The sequence below is a fragment of the Petromyzon marinus genome, chromosome 12, assembly GCF_048934315.1.
Source record: "Petromyzon marinus isolate PM22_M1 ecotype Great Lakes invasive population chromosome 12, UKy_Petmar_22M1.pri1.0, whole genome shotgun sequence".
NCBI classification, from domain to species: domain Eukaryota; kingdom Metazoa; phylum Chordata; class Hyperoartia; order Petromyzontiformes; family Petromyzontidae; genus Petromyzon; species Petromyzon marinus.
This window is the reverse complement of record NC_133678.1, coordinates 13,947,563-13,966,212: the sequence shown is the minus strand read 5'-3', so window position 1 is coordinate 13,966,212 and position 18,650 is coordinate 13,947,563. Positions and strand designations below refer to the sequence as shown.

The following is an 18,650-nucleotide window of genomic DNA, read 5'->3' as shown; positions in this document are numbered from 1 at the left end:
GACTTTCAAACACCACCCATTTTCCGTTTCTCCCGCAGGTCATGAGCGTGTACCGTGAAGCCCCGAAGCTCGCGGAGGGAGAGCAGAGCGTCAACAGTGGAGTCAATGCCACAATTGCCGCATTCAAGAAACCACAGGCTTAAAGCTTCACGCTCTTTACATCAATGCTACCACTAACCCTAGAATAACATTTTCTTGTTATGGGTATTCCCTGTTTCAATGTGAGACCGAGCATGTGAGCATTGAATGGGTGGTTCGATTTGTTTGGCCATGCTAGACATGTTACCATTGTTGATAACACGATTTGGCATTTAGATCAGATGTTGAACAGTTCGTTATTTTGAAATGTTTTGGCAATATCAACATGAAAACTTTACATCCAGTATGGAATATACATCTTTTAAATTGAACGACCACCATAACACTATCCTTTCCATATCAAGTTAAAATCTTTTACCTTTGTGAAGACATTGTTCAACAATATTGCATATACACTGTTCTTCGACTGATAATAAATGCTAAATTTAAACATCCATTCATTTTACGAATTATATATTCCCAAGCAACAGTTGGAGTTGAAAGCTTACCGGACTATTAGACCACCTTTAAATGGTTTCTTTATTGCACATGTACAGCCCCTACATATCCAGGAACTTACATTACTTTGAATTAATGTCATTGAGGCTTTAATATACAGGTCAAGAGAAGGTAGCAATTGTGCAATTTCTTCCAATATCAATTAAGTTTGGATTGGATCACGAGATATACTTCTGTATTGTGGAAAGAAATCGAGTCAGGGTGATACAGCATTGTAAAGAAAATTTATTTTTAAATGATTCATGAATATCATGTGTTTTCTGAATTCGTCATACTGCATTAAGCTCGATACATTTCTAATCTGCTGGTGTATAGTTTTGATTGGTGAAAAGTAAAATAAAAATGCAAACAACATTTTGGTTTATGTAAACTTCTATAGTGAACGTTAGTGCACATTCACCAGACACCTAACAAAAAGTCACGACCCACCAAACACTCTTTACTCACCACTCGACTCGCCTAACCATCTCTACTCGGCTGACCTTCAGACACCACTAACCTGCAACTCACCCGACACACGAAACAGACATGCATCGCTCACTTCACACTCACCACTTTCTAGACGCTACTGACTCCCGTTCTCACGACTCACTGAACACTCGCCAGCTGTGCACCCATGACTGCAAAGTGAAACTTCGGTTTGAGGGGCTGCAATTACACGAATTGCAATACCACATTTAATATGGCAGGAAGAGCATAACTCAGCCATTAGCAGTCGCAATGAGTTTTTGCTGATCATATCCGGTAGTTGTCTCACTGAGCTTGTCCTGGATTGAACTTTGAACGACCCAGTAATAATACAACAGTATACAAATACAGTATATGCGTGTTTTGACATTAACAGTGCCGAATCTACAATGCCTTGTTTAATATTTCATAAGGTTATTGTAAAATAGCAGTGCATTCTGAATATACAGTACTTGAAATTATTTTTAAAACGGAGATTTGTTTTTACAGTGAGGGAAAAAAGTATTTGATCCCCTGCTGATTTTGTACGTTTGCCCACTGACAAAGAAATGATCAGTCTATAATTTTAATGGTAGGTTTATTTGAACAGTGAGAGACAGAATAACAACAAAACAATCCAGAAAAACGCATGTCGAAAATGTTATAAATTGATTTGCATTTAGATCAGATGTTGAATAAGTCGTTATTTTGAAATGTTTTGGCAATACCAACATGAAAACTTTACATCCAGTATTGAATATACATCTTTTAAATTGAACGTCCACCATAACACTGTCCTTACCATACCAAGTTAAAATGTTCTATTTTTGTATAGACACGGTTAAAATAATATAGCATATACAATACCATTCGACTGATTATCAATGCTAAATTTGAACAAGCCACTGAATTCGCAAAGTATGTATTCCCAAGCAACAGTTGGAGCTGCAAGCTCACCGGACCATTGGACCACCTTTAAATGGATTGTTTGCTTCACATGTACAGTCCCTACATATCCAGTGTATTGAATCACTGGAAATGAATGTCATTCAAGTTTCAATATATAGGTCAAGGTAAGGTAGTATGTGCAATTTCTTACAATATCGATTGAGTCAGGATTGGATCATATCATGGTGAATTGTGGGAAGAGAGTTGATTGAGGGTCATACAGCATTGTAAAGAGAATGTCTTTTTCAATGATTAATGTCTTTGATGTGTTTAGTTAATTTGTCATACTGCAGTGAGCTCTATATATTTCTAAACTCATGGTTTATAGTTTGGATTTTTGCAAAATAAAAATGCCAAAAAATCTGATTGAATGAAATGACTAGTGGACTGTTGTATGTATTGTATAAAAAGCAAATAATAAAATAAAAAATACTAAATTTTGCAAAGTAGGGTAGAATAATGAAATGTGTGTGCAATTAATGTTAATTGATGTTATTTGAGTGTAAGGGTAACGTGATGAATCATGTGTGATAAATTGTGTGTAAAATGTTAAGTGAAAATTTATATGTATGATGTGTATGATCAATGTGTGTGTATGTTTATTATTATTAACTAGTTGTTTGGGGGCGCCTATGGCGCCCCCTTACGAAAGCATCTCGCAGTACGGATACAGAATCGCGTACGTCATGGGACCCATGTTGGGACTCAAAATATTGAGGTTGATGACCTGCTGATTAGGATTCTGTGGATTCCTCGGGTAGATGCGAATGTCACGCTCGAACGACGGCTCGCCATCCTCGTTGACGAAGACCATCGCGACTTCGTTTGATGTTGGTGCGCTGTATCGTCGTTGATCCAACTGACGATCACGTCTCAGCACCATGCTGACCAACGGAAATGTTTCTCCCGCTTGAAGTGCACGGTCAACTTTTCGTGCTTCGACTTCGTGCATCAACTGGTAGCTGTTGGCCAATCTGTTGTGCCGGCAGAAAAAGGGATCAGTTTCGTCCAGGATAGGTCGACGACACTGAACATTAGCGGTGTGCTGTTAACGGATCTCTGTTGCTTGCGTGCTTTCAAGCACGGACAGCTGCGTGTAATGCGGTGTTTGATTGTCAAGTGGCTGCAGGTGAGATGTGCGGTGATATGTCTGGCCGTGGACCTTGAAGACATATGGGCCTCGTCCTGCCTGGCAAATCTAGGATCTTCGCTCCCATCGACGCCAAGGAGACTGCGCTGTTGTGGGATCGTATGTGATCGTAGAAGTGAGCGTAATTCGGATGAGTTGGGTCAGTCAGCAATGGGTGGAGAAACTCAGGATATTCCAGCTCAACTCCATTGATGTCCTTTTGCTTTGGCAACTTTAATGTGACCTTGCGGCAGCACGAAGTGAATTTCCGATCAACAGGGCGTTCTGAGATGAAGTTCCTCGAGCCGCAGAACTGGCAGATGATGTTCATTGGACGGCAATTGTGCGCCTCTACTCGAGTGTCGTCAAAATTTATCGCTTCATTGCGGAACGCTTTGCCTCTGACGCTCTGTAACTAAGCACTGACTCTGAACGACCGCTGCACGCCGCGACTGCGATTGTTCATGAGTTTCAGCCGCGATTCGAAGTCGATGGGCTGCGGCATCTGCTTCACGCCGCGACTGGGATTGCTCAGCAGTTTGTCGATTGATGTAACATTGTTGAGATTGACAATGTGCTGCACGCATTCTCTCGAGCGACTTCTAACTTTGCTTGGCCAACCATCTTTGCTTTTGTTCGTGAGCCTTTAGACGCTTTTTTGCGAGGGGATCTGGAAGTGAATAAATATTTAAAGAACATTATGAAGGCAAATAGAGAGAGATAAGGGTGGGCCGCCTCTCCTTGGCCTCTCCGCGCTCTTCTCTCTCTCTCTCACACAAACGTTCATCATATGCATCATACAAAGATAGATAAAGTAGTGCACTTACCAACGTAATCGAACGTCTGTCCCTGCGACTTTTTGATTGTGATAGCGTATGCGGGGAGAATGGGAAATTGTCGTGGTCGCAAAAAAAATGGCAAAGTCGTGTCGGTGGGGGCCGAGTCAATTTTGGGAATCGATTCTGTGAATCAACACCGAATCGCCTCGTTCTTTCTCAAGCGTTCATCAAGTTTTCAAGATTCATTTATTAGATATAGCCCTGTGAACCATGCGGCTCTTAAGTCTGGTGCAACCGCAACACACCAAATATGAACACTGAACATCCCAAAGCGACGACGCGCAACAGAAACATCCTGGAATAAACCAGCAAATCTTCCACACAAAAAACGTATTAAAACGCTGTGTGCAAAAATCACAATGTGGTGCAAGCCAACAACAACAACCATAAGACAATTTAGATTAACCATGTTTTCGAATCACCAAAATAAAGCTATAAAAAATGTAACAACAGTAATCAGGAACTGTGATTTTAAAAATAACAATAAACGATATACATAACACGTACGACAAAAAAACTGCAGCCATAGCTGGCAGCACGACACTCCCAGTGTATGATGTGTGAGTGAGTCAGCGGCAGTGTGAGTCAGTGTATGATGTGTGAGTCAGTGTATGATGTGTGAGTCAGTGCATGATGTGTAAGTGAGTCAGCAGCAGTGTGAGTGGGTGTATGATGTGCGAGTGTTCCTTTTCAGCTTCGACAGCTAAATCTGTGCGCTTACCAACATAATCGAACGTCTGTTCCTGTGACTTGTTGATTGTGATAGCGTATGCGGGGAGAATGGTAAATTGTCGCAAATGGCAAAGTCGTGTCGGTGGGGACCAAGTCGATGCTGGGAATCGATTATGGGAACCAACACAGAATCGCCTCGTTCTTTTTTCTGGATTTTATTGTTGTTATTCATTCTCTCACTGTTCAAATAAACCTACCATTAAAATTATAGACTGATCATTTATTTGTCAGTGGGCAAACGTCCAAAATCAGCAGGGGATCAAATACTGTTTTTCCCTCACTGTATTGGCTCCTACGGGCTCATCAGACTCCGCAGCCCAGATGGTCTTCCCTCCACCACTGCAGAAAATGGTGCGCTGCATGCGTTTTTCTTCAGGCGAGGTCGGGCTACCACATGGTGTCAGGCCACAGCTCGTTTGCACGCGTTTCTTGCCCTTCTGCAGCTCAGCGTTGTGCTCCTGGGGCGCACCGTCTTGCCCCAAGGGAACCAGCAGCATGCGCTGGGGGTGAATGGAGGTGCGCCCGCCTCATGTTTCCACCCTCTTAACATTGCACTTGAGGTGACCATGCGGTCACGCAAGCAACCATCTCCCTCGTGCTTGTCGGGGATACTCTCCCTCCTGTCACCTACTCAGCCTTGCCTCACCCTACGGGATGGAGCCTTCACCCGAGTCGCCTCCCCCTCCTGCAACAACCGGGGGATAGGCGGAACTCGGAAGGGGGACGAGGAGTGGTGTTAGGGCTGCTGCCCCTCGACTCCTCGTTCTCCTGTGCCCCCACCCTGTTCTCCACCTGCCTGCTGGTCCGCGTGTGCTTTTTGGCTTTCTTCATTGCGGTTCTCATTGAGCCCGCCGTGGTCATGCGATTTTAAGTCAATCCACGGCGCCGCAGTGCCATTCAGCCTGGGGGGGGCTCACCAATTCCCTGGCCCTGAGAAACCGTGGCGCACCCCCACGAGGGGGGGGGGGCCCTCGGGTGAAAACTCAGGGGCAGGTGACCTCCCCACGAGGCCCTACGTGAGTGCGTGTGTGTGTGTTTATGTGGGGGGTGGTGGGGGGAGCGCTGTGATGGGAGCCGGGTAGTTCCTTAGCTGCAGCAGCACAGCGATGGCCCCAGTCACGGCGGAGCAGCTTCGCTGTCGTGGCATCACAGTGGCTCTCATGGGCCGCGACAGGAGCTCGTTATGAAGGTACCTGCGCAGAGTGGGTTCCGTGGGTGGTCCCACACCTAGTTTGGTCAACAATGGTTATCTGTGGAGTTTTTGAATTCACAATCTGGAACTCTGAGAGCCCCACGAGTACTCGTGTCCGGCTCTGCATTTGGGTATCAATGCATTGTATATTGTTGTCAATACGCAAGGTTCGTCCACAAGGGTGACACAACACAGCTTTAAAGTGTAAACTTCACACACATTGCAAGCGCTGGACGAATATTTTTTAATTTTCAAGGATATTTTGCATGCAGTAAGCATTTTTGCGAGACACTGGTATGTCCTGGGGTGTATTTCCATTTGCCTATCTAATTTGAATGAGTCTACATGGCTTACCAAATGCCATTGGACACACTCGCTACCCTGCTGTCAGGAACTGTGCATTCCGTATGCAATGTGCTTTAATTTGAAAGACTAGCACTTGAAATGTCGTTACCGTGGTAGCCACTGTGTTGTCTTCGCTGTCTGAATATGGTAAACTGATATATGTTCATTTAAGGGAAAAACCAGTGTCGGTATTTGAGGAGGGAGCAGATGTCGCCAGAACATTTTGAGTTACGCTTTTGCAGATCATAGAGAAGAGTTGCGAATATTTTCAATAAATGCATATTCAAATGAAGTCCATAATTTCCAGATATGTTTTTTGTTGAACCTCTATGTATTTTTATTGAAAGGGCATTACGTCACCACAATTGTATGTAGCTTCAAAGGTGGCCATTTTGTTGTTACGATCTTAAATATGTGTCATTTGTTTTCCTTTATGCAAGTGCAAGCTGATTTGGATCAGCTACATCTGCGACCGACCTCCTATCGTTTGAGAGCTTAGTTCAAGGGAAACGGATTTAACTGTTTGGCGCGTCGCCCGTCTTGAAGCGCGAACTCTAGGAAATTGCATGCTTCAGTTGGCGGTCGACGTTCGTAGTGGGCTGCGACCCTCAAATGCATGGCGCCACCCTCGTGGTCGCCCCCGTGATACGTGGATCAAACAAATCATTCAAGACAACGGTGTATAGCAGCAATAGCAGTTTATGCAAATGCTGTCGCAAGAAGTCACACGTTTGGCACAACAGGTCCTTCGCCGACTATGTGTGATAAATAAATGAATGAAACGATCTCTGGCGGATGTCATGACATTGGACAAACTGTCAACTCACGCAAATCTTAAGCAAATGAAAAGGACATGTGCCTCTGTCTAATTCTTCCTTTGTCATTTGAGCAGTCATTTTATTTCCTGCACCTTTGAATGCAAATACCGCTCTATTGACAAATTCTGTATGACCAAGCCCCGCGTGATCCAGCCGGGCCACTCTGTGTTTACAGACCATGTGAATCACACTCTTAGGAGTTAACGTATCAACATTATTACATGGATCTAGCTTTTATGCACATCTAAAGTTTGACAAAGCACAATCGACAAAGAAAGGGATCGTGTGGTTGCTTTGTTTCAATCAAAAAATATGTTCCTATTCGAGGTATGTGTCTGTGTGTCTGTAATATGAATGCATTCAAATTAGTTTGGGAACAGAAGTGTCAGAAATGCACAGAAGTTGGAAGCCTTGCTTTTTACAGTTCAAAAACCAGGGCAGTGAACCACACCATCACTGTAGTGACTACCCCTCAGCGTCGCCAACTCCTTTAAGGGGAACGTCGCCAAAAAAATCTTAATATTTAAAACCTCCACATTGCAAGAAAGCGCAAAACCACAGAAACATCAAAGGAGTCTGGAAACAAAAAGTTCAACTCTGCCAATCATCGTATCCTGCAGGAGTTCAACTCTGGAATTCGCCTGGTGATGCTGTATGTGATTTTGAGCGAAAACGTCGAGACGAATTCTTAAATGTTGTGCATTAATCGTCTGAATACCGGTGTGCTGAAGCAATACACATCTGCGTGTTTATTCACCTTACTTTAATTTCATTAATTGTGTCGGTTGGAGAAGGGATAAGGGACAAATTAGCAATTTCCAGTCGCTATTTTAAGCAAACAATATGCATATTAAGGTAGATTAGTGTTTGAATTTAAATCACCACCTTGTGGCTGTTTAACCATAGCCGTTTGTCTGTGCTGCCCTCTGGTGGGTGAAATTATTCTTATGGCGGTTCCCCGGGGTACCAAATAAAACAAAATGGCCGAGGCAATAAAATATTTAATTTCTGGGACTCTACTTTTTTCCAGGGGTGAACTTAACTCCGCGACTGGGGTACCAATCAATCCGAAATCAGTGCTACTCCACGATGTCGAAACGCCAAACATTAGCATAAAAAAATCGTTATCGAAAAATACTACTTTGAATAGTGCATCGTGTACAGCTCGTCGAGATGAGTCGATTGCCCCATCGCCGAACATCAATAAACTAAAAATGACTGCATCGAGGACATTCTGTGATAGCTGGGGCACTATGGTACCCCGGGGTACCGCCGTAAGGTTCTAATGCTAACAGGAGGCAACAAGACATCAGCGTCTTCGACGTTTTAACAGCCGTTCTCCAAGGCTCCCCCACTCCTGAGACTACCTTTGTGAGACTCAGGCATTGATAGTGAACCCCGATAATATTAAAGCTGCATTAGCTTGTCTCTCTATATGAGTTTCGTGCATTAACAACCCAACGTATGTTGGACTACCTCATACGGAGTAATCACATTACAGCATTCTTCTGTTCATCCAGGAGCCAACAACATCTTTATTTTCCATGTAATCATTGTTCGTACATTATTTAGCGAATCTGTGCATTCCTGTCGTGTTTATTTGAAATGCTGATATATTGTCTTGATTTACAACCTGATGTTTTGTATTATGTTAAATATACAGTTAAATAAACTTAACATATTGTATGTAAAGTGCCAATGAGTGTGGAATCCATGCTCAGATCTCAAATTGCTAAGAAAACCTATCACAACAGACTAGTTAATATAGACTGTAATTCTATAGATTTGACAACAGACAGAGGTGTATAGCATCGCATGTACAAAATATATAAACTTTCTGCAGACCAGTGTCGGAATCGGTCCATGCATTTGTCAACACACCGGCCCAAATTCGAGCTATGAGGAGCTAGGTTGGCGAATAATCTTCGGGGATGCCGAACACGGGACTTAAAGTCAACTGAGACCATAATTACACAATGAAGCGTATACATTATAGGTAATAAAATATTGTAATTTAAAAACAAATGAATATTTTTACTCTGCTCACATTTGCAATTTCCCCACACAGACCGACCCACCGGCCCAGTCCACCTGCTCAAAATAACTGAACGCGACCATTGTGTCGCTTTAACCATTAAAGAGTAGAGCAAACGTGGCCATCGCAACAAGCCACACAACTGTAGACTGGTGTCATCCTTGATATGACTCATCAATAGTCTTCACTCTTCACTGCTGAAAAATGCCTCGAGGAGTCCGACATATGAAGAGGGATAATTCCATTTTACTATGAGGAACCAGATAAGCAAAATACTAAAGGCAACAATAATAGAAATCTGTAAATATTTTTAACAGTAGCTTTTTAAATGCCATTAGAAAAAAACCGCACAATTTAATGACTGCCTTGATTATAATTCATTTATTTGTGGGAAATTATTCCACAATTTTCAAAATGCACGTACACAACATTACTTTTATTGAAATCACAGTTTACCGAACATAAACGGAATTCACTTTTATTAAATTCCACAGTCGTGACAATACACTGCGTACAATTATATATCTATTTTCATTTTTTTCACGAAACCCTGCCATATTTTTCTACTTTTGAATATAATAGCACATTCCTAGTCTTATGCAAATACTATATACATGCACCTATCACAGTACAATAAAAAATGCTTTAACTATTTCCACACCCGAGTGCAGTACTGAGAGAAAATTAACCTAGTAATCGGCTAGGGGAGGCACAACTCTTTCCAGCTATGGTATTTTCTCTTCATTTTGGGGGAAAATTGTTAAATTTCTGACATACTGAAAATTCTGGTTACGGATCGTTCTCGGGAACCTAACCGTTCCGTAACCTGTGGACTGCCTTTGGTTCTTTCGATAAAGACACGGAGTTACAAATAAAATAAAGTTGGGAATTTGTGCACAAATGTAGGACAAATCTCGTGCAGTGTGGGGAATAACGCGGTGGAGAGCGTGTGGCTTGTTTGTGCGCCGCTCCACTTGGGGAATCCCAATGCCGGTATGCCACATGAGGTCACGGGGTCACGGCTGTTTGCGGTGCAGACAGTTGATTTCAAGTTCTTTGGAATCTGTAGTGCAACATCCGTGGCAGCGACTTTTTTTCAGTGAAGAAGTGGAAAACGCTCGATTGGGATGTTACACCAAATCCTTTAATTAGCAATTTGTGTGTTGGCAGGAAACCCGAGAACCAGAAGTAAACCATCACATATACATGTTGGAAAACTCTCTATGCTCCGTACTAATGGACTCCTGGCCACGTTATATCACATCACGTGTGGAAGATTCTCAAATATCTACTGCTCCACAAACATTCCACTCTAGAACGCCAAGCTTTAAAGGCAAACAAAAAGGTTAAAACGGTCCAGGTATAACCACAAAGACAATATTTAGTCTAATAAACGCATATTCTTTGTTTTGCTTGAAAATTCTTTATCATTACAACTACATTTTGTATCCGTTTTAATAGAAAAATATATAACAACTATGCTATGATGTAATTTTATTTTTTATTATTTCTACGTGACTTTACCGAAAAAAACAAAGAGTAATTTCTGCAGTCACGAAAGCACCTAATCAAGTTCATACCTAAATGCCTTTTGGCTGTACTCGGTTATCGTACAATTCTTCCATTACATTGCCAAATACTTAAATATTATCGATGGCACGAATGTTGGGCCCTCTTTGGATTCCTTCCGATGGGGCCTGAACCCAGTGGGGATGTCCAAACACCAGAACACGCGACCCCAAGCCTTTAATACCACGGCGAGGAAAACTATTATAGGTAATTGGAACCACTACTAACCCCCTTCCAGGAGACATCGGAATCGATTCTTATACACTCTGGCCGCAATGGAGCACCTTAGTCAATAACCCTGTATACCACGGATCACCTGAGGGCAATACGATGATGAATCCGAGCAGGGGATCCAGGAGAAATGGTGAGGAGGTGGAGGAACAGGCCTCGCCTTATTGTGAATATACTCTGAATGAGAGTAGTTCCTAGGAGGGGAATGGGCGGATCTGGGCTTCAAGTTATCTCCTTTACACGTCACTCGTTATTTTGGTTATACCACATGGGTTATAAACGGATCCCGGTATACCCTCAATAACCCCTGTTTGAGGAGAAAAAAATTACCCAGATGGCACAACTCCTGGATATGCCAACCCGACATGTACGGTAACATGCCCTCTGTCGTGGATGCAGTTTCGGGTTTTAAATAAAACAATATATGTAACGTGGAGTAAAACACTGGGCATCATGCAGAAGAATACAAGGTACAACACAAAAACACATCATAGAGATTTGTGTGGTATTGTTTGTGCTATTGTGCGTTAGTGCTATTGTGTATAGTTTTGTGCGTGTTTGCTATTGTGTATAGTATTGTGAGTGTATGCTATTGTTCCTTATAGCTGAGGTGTCTGCTCAGAGCTGTGGGATCGCAGCGTATCCCCAGATCCGCGTGGTGAACGGCGTCGAGGCTCGTGCCAACTCCTGGCCTTGGCAGGTAACGGGAGAGGCTGAATAACAGCCATCACAGCCACACGCTGCATTGTCAGTCTCTCTCAGTGTAGTAGGATCCATTGTTGTACATGCCACGTGGAGGCCCTCATCCAGTAATGGATTGACAAAAGGGCTGCATGTGTGCACCATGAAATGTTCAGATCTTCCATTATTTTAATGACATTGAATCAGTTACATTCATGGGGAAGTGGAAGCACAGTGATTTATGCACTGCACTATGAACCAGGCTACGTGGTTTACATTCCCAGCGACTGATAACTTCAGTGCCGAGTGAAATCCGAAACAGCACCGGGTTACACCCATTCACAGCCAGCTGTGTCTAGCCTTGTGAGACAGTGGATTGACAAAAGGTCTAAATTATAACTGTATTATTCGATATATAAATTGGACTGAGTCCTGGACAAATGACCGTAACTACCACCACTTTGCTCTGTGTGCATTGCAGGCGCTCGTGCAGAGGTACTCTGGAGGAAGATGGGTCACATACAGTGGAGGAACCCTCATTGATAGTCAATGAGTGCTCACCTCTGCGAGCTGCTACACGTGAGTCACGGCACCAGTGGTCTCACTATTGTGTGTGCAGGCGGTGTAATTGCACAGGGGCCCAGGTGCTGTACAGGATGTTTATCTACCACATGGCGGCCACCAAGGATGGAGCAGTGGATCTTGCGAGTGTAGCCAGTCCGACCTGTCCCCCCTCTCCTCCCATCGAGGGGTACAGGTCGGATAGATCAACAGCAACAATCATGACAAATAATATAGTTCTGAGACGATGAGTAGGTCCTTTGCGTTGTGTTCTGTCCTCCAGAGGTTTGTCAAACGGTGAAACTTCATTTCGAAGTGTTCCTCAGAAGGGCAATTGGGTATCTACAAGTGATTATAAACATCCTCCCCGTCACAACACCGCAGCTCAATATCTATGTTAATGGGATTGAACGCAAGTTTTAATATTTTAGATCCAATAATAATTTAATTTCATGAAGTGTCATTCATGCAATTTCATCCCACAATGCTGCACCTCAATGTTTCAGTTCCGTTAACATATAACACAAAAACAAAACCCCACTACTTAGCAAATACAAAATAAAAACGTAAATAACGAGAAAAAATATATACGTGGCAAGGAAAAAATAATCGCAGAGAAAATGAATTGAAATGCATAAATCCGTCCGGTGTCCATACCCCAGATCATAATCCCAACATTTCGCCGGGTTTTGGAGAACCTTCACTTGAGGGGTGGTGCAGTGGCCAAAAAGTTACGAGCCAGTTGGACAATAATGTAAATGCCTATTTTCCAGCGTATGCCAGGGCAAATAAATAGGCCTTTATTTCAGATTTGAATAAGATAATTGATTCGATTTGTCCGATGTCCAGCGGGAGAGTGTTTCGAACTGTGGGGGCTGCACATGTGAGCACTCGTCCACCATTGATTTGTGTTTAAATTTTGGGGTGGACAGCAAACCTAGTGAAATCAACTTTAATATCAAAGTCTTATTAGTATATATCTTTTACCACCAAAAACTCAATCAACAATTAATTAACATTACCGGATTCCTGTCAGTATGATTGACATTCAAGTAATATCAATTGAATGTATATACATTATTGGAGCTAATTGAATATACAGCTTACTAGAAAGAAATCTGCCCCAATCTAAATTGGGGGTCATGTTTTGTACCCTACTGTCAACGTGGGGTTCGGGGTACAATCCCTGATCACCACTACCTGATCTTGAATACGAATTAAACAACCTGGCTATCTGTCGCTCTGCAAACTGGTTTCTTAGGGTCCCATATGCTACAGAGTGCACATTTAAAGTTGTGATTAATCTCGGGTGAGCTCACACTATATGAGCAAGGAGGCGGTCTTTATAAATGAACTTGATACGATTCCACAATGTGGAATGTGACAATAACATGCAGTAACTCGAACCATTTCTGTTTAGTAATTCCTCACTGCAATCTTTACAGGTGTAAGTGATTAAGAACCCCCATCGCTCTGTTATCTCTCCACCTCCACCACAACGTGCAGGAGTGGCTACAGCTACAGGGTGGTCCTGGGAAAGCACAGTGTGTCCACATCCGAGTTCGGGGAGGTCACCCCTCCATTGAGCCTGGCCGTCTGGCATAGCGACTGGAATACTAGCATCCCGGCCAATGGGTGAGACTGCACACGGGCGCGCTGGTTCCGTGACACCGTGACATTCAGAGTTGCAACAGACAGATAAAAAGCATACATACAGACACACATGCCTAGAGGCATTCAGACAGACAAAATACAGATTATTTTTGAAACGAACAAAGTTCATCATGAAAATTGCCTTAATATAGAAGAACGTATAATTTGAATATCGTATTTTAGTTAATGATTCTTTTTAAAGTGTAGAATGTTATAATATTATTGAAGGCAGTGTTAATGTCAAGGCGATGATTGTCTGGATTTGTGCTCGTACACTGCTTCCAGGCCCATGCCCATTCTTTCTTTAACAAAGAAACAGAAAGATGCTACAATTCCTCTGATAATCCAATAAATGGAAAATACATAACTCCTCATATCGATTACCAAATTACGGATCTGTGGGAGATGTGGCGTTAACAAAATATATTTTATCCAATTCTTCCTATTGTCCGTGATTTCCCCCCACAAATAAGTGGACTAAAATAGCAGATATGATTGCGATATTGATCCCCCACGTGACCAGGGTTAAGATAAGTTATCCTGGGCACAGCGCTGAACCCCCAATTCTTGGTGTGTGTTGGATGTTGAGCGTCGCATCACGACTGCCCCTGTCTCAATCCCCCACAGGTACGACATCGCCATGTTCAAGATTGCATCGCCCGTGGCTCTCTCCAGCAAGGTGCGCCTCGCCTGCCTGCCCAGCGCCAACCAGATCCTGCCCAACAACTATCCGTGCTACGCGACGAGCTGGAGATCCCTCGACAGTGAGTACCGTTCACTCAGTGTGCATTAAACACAAGAGGAGGTAGAACTATGATAAATTATTTAAGCCCAACGTGTTAATTGACCCTCTAGTTTAACGAGAAGCTGGCTGAGAAACTGTCACAAGTCACATTCTAGGGTTGACTCAGCCCTTCATCTTTCTGGAGATGAAACAATTAACACAACTCTGCATCGTCAAGAGTGGGAAATAGCCTGCCAGTAGGGTGGCGGTGTTGCTATGTGGCCTTTCCCTTCTGAGCATGGAGACATCGACGGTTCGCTTGGGGAGTGCCTGTTAACGCCACCTAACTCTGGTGCTCTCACCAACGCTCTCCATCTCCACGTTGTCTGTGCGCGTGAGCAGCCAGAGGCCCCTTCCCCAGCGCGCTGCAGCAGGCCAGCCTGCCCGTGGTGGACTACGCGACGTGCAGCCAGCCCAGCTGGTGGGGGAGCAGCCTGAGGAGCAGCGTGATCTGCGCGGGGGGCAGCACCCGCTCTGCGTGCTATGTGCGTACGGAGCGCAACGCGAGACAACCCCGCGTCAATTCCTCATGAGAATAGTTGTCAGCAAAATGGTTATTTTATATCTTCATTTAGTCAACAGTGACTGTGAGTGGACAACAATCACCAATCATGGAGGTGACTGTGACCACTGACATCACTGACTGGCTCACCTGTTAATGGTGGGGGAGCGATGGGAGCACACATTCACCCCAATAATTAATAACTCAGAGTCGACAAATAGTGTGACTGCTTTAGTCGCCTAGAATAAGAAAATTATACAATTTAATCCACGGACACTAAGATTTGAATAAAATCCCCACATACTAAGTTAATGCATGCCTGTATTAAATCAATGAATAAAAAAACATATACAAATGTTGTCTAAATTACGCAGAGCCATTGCGTTTGCCACTTGTCATTTTAATTTTTGCCAGACCAAGCCACGTGTGTCTAGCTGCCAGAGTAGTGTGGGGCAAGACAGAAAGGCTTTTTGGGTGAAGGGGTGGATCAGTGTTTGCGGTTGTTCGATATAAATCCGTTACTTAACAACACGGTTCGAAAGCACACTTGCAAAGTTTGCTCATCCAGACACCGATACAAGAGCTCCAATCTCCTGTACTGAACCTTGCCAGCACCCGCCACCACATCCTGTTGCTGCTTTACCCAGTTAACGTGGATGGATGTCTATCCTCTTGTATGCACCACAGGGTGATGGAGGTGGCCCATTGAACTGCTAGCGGTCAGACAATGCCTGGGTGGTGCAGGGAATCACCAGCTACATATCATCTCTGGGCTGCAACACGATCCACAAGCCCACCGTGTTCACCCGGGTGTCAGCCTACAACAGCTGGATCAACAATGTGAGTGTCAATGTCAACGTTATTACCATGATCTTGCTGTCAATGTCAATATTTATGCTATCACTGTAGCAATGTCATCGTCATCATGCAAATGATAGTCAAAATCCATGTCAATAACACGTCAATGGCATTGTTATTGCTCTAATAAATGCAACGTCATTGTCAATTTTCGATTTAAAGCTTTCGTGACTGCAATGATTCATCTTCTTTGGTTCTTTCGGTAAAGTCACGTAGAATGAGAATAAAATAATAAATTGATAAAATAAAATAACACAATAATATTCTCACGACGTTTCGGCCACAACACAAGCGGCCTTCATCAGGTGAAGGGACGAGACTGTCTGGTAGGACAGCGCTGGAGTGAAAGAGCCACGTTCAGATCACGACCTTTAAGCTGTGTGAGAGGAAACAAAGCGCCTTGACAAAGGAATTAGCATATAATTTAGCATTGAAATGGCTGAGTGATTAGCTTGTGACTGGTCACAGAAACATAGCTACTTCTGTGACCAGTCACAAGCTAATCACTCAGCCATTTCAATGCTAAATTATATGCTAATTCCTTTGTCAAGGCGCTTTGTTTCCTCTCACGCAGCTTAAAGGTCGTGATCTGAACGTGGCTCTTTCACTCCAGCGCTGTCCTACCAGACAGTCTCGTCCCTTCACCTGATGAAGGCCGCTTGTGTTGTGGCCGAAACGTCGTGAGAATGTTATTGTGTTATTTTATTTTATAAATTTATTATTTTATTCTCATTCTACGTGACTTTTCCGAAAGAACCAAAGAAGATGAATCATTGTCAATGTTGATATTGTTGTAAATATCAATGTAGGTGTCACTTAACCTACAACCACGTACTTATTCAGGAAAAGGTTATATGGATGGGGCATGTGTGGAGGATTGAAACTGACATGTTACCAAGACAGACATTGACAGTGGAACCCAGTGGTCAGAAACTAAATGGAAAATTTTAAACCACAAGATGAGTCAGGTGTTGACTGCAATGGAAGCGATGGCGCAGTGTGATGACCTATTTTTCTATATATAAAAGGGAAATTCGTGATTACGTGTGTCTGTTCAAAGTGTTTAGCGTACTTCCCGACATACAACAAACTTGAAACTTGCCATGTGGGTACTTTCCAGATTGTACACCATGCACCAATTATAAAAATACACTTTTGTACATTTTTTTGGGGGGGGCTCAATAATGCATATATTTTTTGCACGGCAAGTGAATTGTGACGTCACATCTGTCATGTGACCCGTGTGCGGAAGCGTAACGGAGTGTGCCTGCTGATCGCGGGTAAAGTTAAATACAAATGTGTTGCAGGTCTAAGGCGTTCTTCGCGCAGCATTGCTTTATTATTTCAGTCGTTTACTGCCGTACGCACCCTGAAAGTTGTTTGTCTGCAGAAAGCGCGTGTATGTGTACTTATGGACGCGCGCGCGTTTTTGTGTGGAGAGCGGTAGTGTAGTGGTTAGCGTGCTGTGCTACGAACCGGGCGATCCGAGTTCGATTCCCGCACACGGCCACCACTGGTAACGATTATTTGAACCGGTCCTGGGCCTCCCCTAGGTCGACTCAGCCTCAAACGAGTTATTGGTGTGGTGTGAACATCGCCACTGGGGAGACAAAGGCGGCCGGGCGTGGTGAATCCAAGTCCCAGGCGAAGTCGGGTAGTAAATCTCGTCGATCATAAAGTAAAGGTGGCATGAGTAATCAGTGTGGGGAGTTTCGGCCAGGTATGATTGTTATCATGTTCGTTATCTGTAGGTACTGACGTTTAAATACTACCCATTCCCGGTTTCTCCCGCAGGTCATGAGCGTATATCGTGAAGCCCCGAAGCTCGCTGATGGAGAGCAGAGTGTCAACAGCGGAGTCAATGCCACAATTGCCGCATTCAAGAAACCGCAGGCTTAAAGCTTCACGCTCTTTACATCAATGCAACCGCTACTACTAGAATGACATTTTTTTGTTACTGGTGTAGTGTTTTAATTTCACGCGGACAACTTATTTTTCTCCTGTGTCACTTTTTATTAAACTACTCGCGTTCAACACCCCGTAACTCCGTCGTGATTTTCCCGCTTACGCTGCTCGCCTGCTCTCACTCTCACTCTCCTAGCCTCTCCACTGCTAGCCTATTTCTATTCACTCTGGTAGTTTCCCACCGTACACTCTGCTAGCCTCTCCACTGAGCTTCCCACCGTACACTCTGCTAGCCTCTCCACTGCTAGCCTATTACTATACACTCGGGTAGCTTCTTCACTGCTAGCCTCACACTATATCTTCTGCTAGCTTCTCTACTGCTAACCTACCGCTACATACTCTGATAGCTTCTCTACTGCTAGCCTTCCACTATACACTCTACTAGCCTTCTGCTATATACTCTGCTAGCATCTCTACTGATAGCCTTCCGCTATACTCTCTGCTAGATTCTCTACTGCTTGCCTTCCACTATACTCTCTGCTAGCTTCTCTACTGCTAACCGTTCTACCCTCGCCTCTCCAACCTCGCCCTTGCCTCCAGTGGGGGTTAAGCCATCACCGCTGGAGAGGGCGAGGTGTGGAAAGCGGGGCCTTGGACTTCTCGTCTTTCCTCTTGTATTCACTCCGATCAACTCAACCCCCTCCTTTACACGATCCCGTATATATACCCCTCCTTATTAACTCATTAATTAAGCTGGCAACCTCCCGTCGCCTCACGCCTGTGGCTTCCGCCGCTATCGCCTAAATCTCTCGTCAACCTGGCGC

The 18,650-nt window shown here is 43.8% G+C and overlaps 1 pseudogene; it reads left to right on the top strand.

Annotated features, from left to right (window-relative positions):
• The first annotated feature begins 5,013 nt into the window (after positions 1–5,013).
• LOC142924359 (chymotrypsin-like elastase family member 2A) lies at positions 5,014–17,820 on the top strand (annotated as a pseudogene).
• Positions 17,821–18,650: the final 830 nt, after the last annotated feature.